This window comes from Alligator sinensis, unplaced genomic scaffold (genome assembly GCF_000455745.1).
Source record: "Alligator sinensis unplaced genomic scaffold, ASM45574v1 scaffold47_1, whole genome shotgun sequence".
Classification (NCBI taxonomy): domain Eukaryota; kingdom Metazoa; phylum Chordata; order Crocodylia; family Alligatoridae; genus Alligator; species Alligator sinensis.
Window position 1 is genome coordinate 264,570 of NW_005842629.1, and position 4,713 is coordinate 269,282.

Below are 4,713 nucleotides of genomic sequence, written 5' to 3' on the forward strand. Positions count from 1 at the left end.
AGGTTCAGAGTACTCCTGGGTTAGCAAAGCCACAAGCTCAGTTTCCCTATGTTCTGGTACCTCAAGGTAAACACCATCTGGGCTACAATAAATCACGCATCCCAGTTTACACAACAAATCCTTACCAAGAAGGTTGACAGGTGCACAGGGGCTAAGAAGAAAGGCATGATTTTCAGACAAAGGGCCAATAGAGATGGAGACAGGTTCAGAGACGGGATGTGGGATAGGTTGTCCGCCTATACCGACAGCATTTATAGTTTCAGGAGAATAAGGTAGAAAAGGAAACTCAGCAGCCTTTAGCGTGGAGCGGGATACTCCTGTATCAACAAGACAGGAGACAGGTTTACCAGAAATAAGGCATTCAACAAACGGACCAGATTGGTCAGTAGCAAGCAGAGGAGCGATAATGTCATTGTCCCTCAGGCTGTCCTATTCAACACTGGGAAAATTGACAGGAAGAGAAGGTAGGGGCTGGGTTTTTGGCCAGGGCGGTTGGGGCATTCTGATTTCCAATGTCCTTCTTGCTTGCAATAATGACATTGGTTCCCATAGCCTGGGTTTTGTGGGCCTGAGGATTTATCTCTTCCCCTGAATCTACCCAGGCCCCCTCTTCCCCATCCATGTCCCCTTCCTCTACCTGGACCCTGCAACTGAGAAATCTGTAAGGCCATTAACTTAAACTCGGCATTGTCTTTGGACCGTTCCAATTTGTTATGAAAATGGTTAGCTGCAGCAAGGACTTCAGTTAAATCTTTAGTTTCCCAGCCAATAATTACTATTTGAATTTTCTCAGCAATTTTAGGGTTAAGTCCCTGGATGAATGCTGCCACTATTGCTTGTTTAGCATTTCAGACTGGGTTATCCATTCTTGAATATCGTTCAAATGCCTGTTTGAGGCGTTCTAAATAGTCACTGGGGTGTTCATTTTTGTTTTGTTTACAGGTATTTATTTTGGTCCAGTCTGCCTTTTTTGGGCAAATTGTGAGAACTGCCTGAACCAAAGCATTTCTCTTGTCAATAAAGTCTTGGCCAATCCCTGGGTTTTGATCTGGCCAAGTACAGGCAGCGTACAGACACAGCATAGTTTCCTTGGGAAAAATGGATTGCATGAGTTGATTAATGTCAGCCCATGTTGGATTATAACAATTTATAACAGTCTGCAATTCTTCCTAAAATTTTTCTGGGCCTTCCCTGATTTTGGGGAATTTTTGAGTTAAATTGTAGAGATCACCTGGAGTCCAGGGTGCATAAATGGTTATTATATTTTGTCCATCAGTGCCAATGCCTGGCATTTGCCTTAGGGGGTAAACTTGTGCAGCTCGGGATCTAAGATTGATGGGAGATCTTTCCATGCCTATTCCCATTCTTCTAAATACACCTGTGGTGGGTTGTGACCCAGGAGTAAATTGCCACACTGGTGATGATTGAGTGCCAGATATGGTGGATGAGTCCGGACTATTAAGCTCCGTAGATGGATTTACTGAAGGAGCTTCAGCTAATGAGTTAATAGCCTGGGCTGTTACTGAACCAGTTATTGTTGATGCGGGAGTCCCAGGAGAGTAGGGTTCGAACAAAAGTCAAGGATATCCTCTGCTGGCTCCGGTGGTGGGGGCGCCCCAGGCAATGCTAGATATATCGGAGCAGTGGCCGGCGTGTAATTTGAGGGAGCAGCTAATTTCTCCTGAACAGCTTTTAAACTGCTGATTTAATTTTTCTTGAGAGTATTTTAGACTTCTAGTTTGAGATTCTGTCTGCCTTTTGGACATCTCATCATACCAATAAAAGAATGTGTTCCACTGGTTTCGTGGTGTTTTGGATCAACGGGACTATAAAGCCCCTCTTAAGTGCACTATTTTATCCTGGTCAAATGTTCTTTCCTGTGGAAACTGCTTCACGGGATCACCCTTAGTATACCAGTTCCACTTATCCAGGTACTTGCAAGCCTCGGGAGAATAGTGTGTGTACATAAAGTATGCCGGAGTCCCCTTAGGGGGGGACTATTGTTTTGACAGACCTGTTCCATATTCAGTCACACAGGGAGATGTAGGATAGGCTTATTTAGGATGTCCAGGCCGCTCAGTGCCTTGCCCTGTGGTTTTTTCACTGCCCAGACAAAAGGCTCCTGACCCGACACCGGCTCATAAAATGGAAATGGGGAGGGAAACACAAAAGGGATCTTTTCACTTCTGTTTTGGCAGAAGCTACTGAGACAAGGGGTTTGGAAAAGACTAAATCACTCTGAAGCCCTGTCCACCGTGTCACGAGATTCCAGTTGGGCCCCCTTGTTTTCAGAACTGCCCCATCAGGCAGAATTGGGGCGGCTGAACCCAACCGTAGTCCCAGACCTGGTCAGTGGCTCATATTTCTAAATACACACACACACACACACACACGTTCAGTCAGCCAGACCTCCTCCCCCACACTGCCTTAGTTAATTAACTACAAGCCCGATGTGCTGTTGGATGGAGGTGCTTCAAACAGTTTCTCCCTGAATAAAACGTATGTTACCAGACACAAAATTTTAGCCGGCAGCAAGGTTCAGACTGACCTGTTTTAACAAGGTTCAGATCCAGTTACCACGGCCAAGTTGGGAGCCTACGGGCAGTCCACAGTCCTCCTCCCTCAACACGTGTTCTGGATCTGAGTCATGGCACCAGGAATAGTCGTGGAAACACACGCAGCATACTTTTGGGTCAGGTCAGCAGAAGCTTTTATTCAAATGAAACTACAGCTGTAGGGGGGACCCCAAAAAGTGACATGGATTTCTCAAGCACTTGGAAGGGGTTCTCCCCCAAGAGCAAAATCAGGAGGCCTATATACTTTTTAAACGGTTGCTACAACTCACGTGATCATATAGTGGAGTTTGCTAGGAAAGGCAGCTACAAACACTAGCTCATTACTGCTTTGCTGTTATCAGGATGAGAATTATGGGGGAGACAAAGTTAGTTCAAAGCGAAAACTAACACTCCCTTCTTGCCCCTGGAAATCAGAGTTTGTACATACTTTTTTCTGCTATCTTCAAGGCCACGATGAGCGAAGCAGTTGCAGAGGAGTTACAAAGAATAAGCACTTTCCCTTATCTGCTCTACTATCCAGAGCCAGCAATTCCCCACAAAGTGGTTATGTCATCTTATAACTTGTATGATCAAAGTTTAAGGCATTTATTTTTTTCTGATTCCACAGTTCACTTGACCCATAATCAGATATTATCTAACAAGTCTCTAATTTGTTTGATTTAATGACAAATACTCCATGGTTTGGTGCTTCATTGCAAACAGCATAGGCAGACTAAAAAATAACAACAAAAAAACCCAAACAAACAATGAGTTGTTTCCAGGCCTCACTGGAAAGAGATGGTAGAAATTTTGCAAAAAATACATGATATTTATTCCTGCAGTTGAGTAGATTCCTTCCTTTGACTCTCCCTTCTTCCCTAACAGTAGTCTCCTAAACATAGAGAAACCATAGTGCCATTTTCTGGCAGCCTCCATGCTTGGATTAATGTAAGATAGTTTATTTAACACTATATTATACATTACTTTTATATTTATATTCGGATTTGGCTGATTTGAGGGACAGTGATTCGATTCGGCGATTTGAATCACCGTCCCAAACTGATTCAGCTGAATCGCCCAGACCCATTCCCCAATCTGCTCTCCCACTTGCCCCAGCTTCTAGCACTTGGGGAAAAAAAAGCCCCGACTCACCGTTCCTGCCAGAGGGGGGCAATCCCCACTGCCCCCTACTGCCCCACACCATCTGCATGAGCCTCCAGAAGCCACTGCAGGAGTGGCGAGTCCCAGGGGTTTTCGGGGGGTGGAGGGGGGAGGTTCTTAAAGAGCTGGAGTAGCCAGGGGTCTCCCCATGGTCCTCTCCCCAATCCTCCAGTTCCCCCTTCCCTGCCCCTAGTACTTACCAGCTGCGAGTCCGGCTAGGGTGGGTGTGACCCCTGGGGCACTATTTGATACTGGCTGCCAATTAGACATTGAGCTGTTTATTACTACTCTCCGAGCCCAATACTGCAGCCAGTTTTCTATCCACCTTACAGTCCATTCATCCAACCTGTATTTCCTTAGCTTATTCGCAAGACTGCTGTGGGAAACTGTATCAAAAGCCTTACTAAAGTCAAGGTATATCATATCCACTGCTCTCCCCATATCCACAGAGCCAGTCATCTCATCATAGAAGGGAATCAGGTTGGTCAGGCATAATTTACTCTTGGTGAATACATGCTGACTTTTCCTAATCACCTTCTCCTCCAAGTGGCTAGAAATGGATTAAATGAGGACCTGTTCCATGATTTTTCCAGGGACTAAGGCGAGGTTGGCAGGTCTGTAGTTCTCTAGATCTATCTTTTCTTAAAGAGGGGCACTATATTTGCTTCTTTCCAATCATCCAGGACCTCTCCTAATCTCCACAAGTTTTCAAAGATAATAGCCAGCAACTCTGCAGTCACTTTGGTCAACTCCCTCTGCACCTTGGGTGCATCATGTCTGGCCCCATGGACTTGTACACACCTACCTTTTCTAAGTAGTCCCTTATCTGTTCTTTTGGCACTGTTGGCTGTTCACCTCCTCCCCAAATTGTCCTGCCAGCTGCAGTAGTCTGGGAGCTGATCTTGCTTCTGAAGATTGAAGAAAAAAAAAAAAAAAGAAGCATTGAGTGCTTCAGCCTTTGCTGCATCATCTGTCATTAGCTTGCCTAAACTGTTCA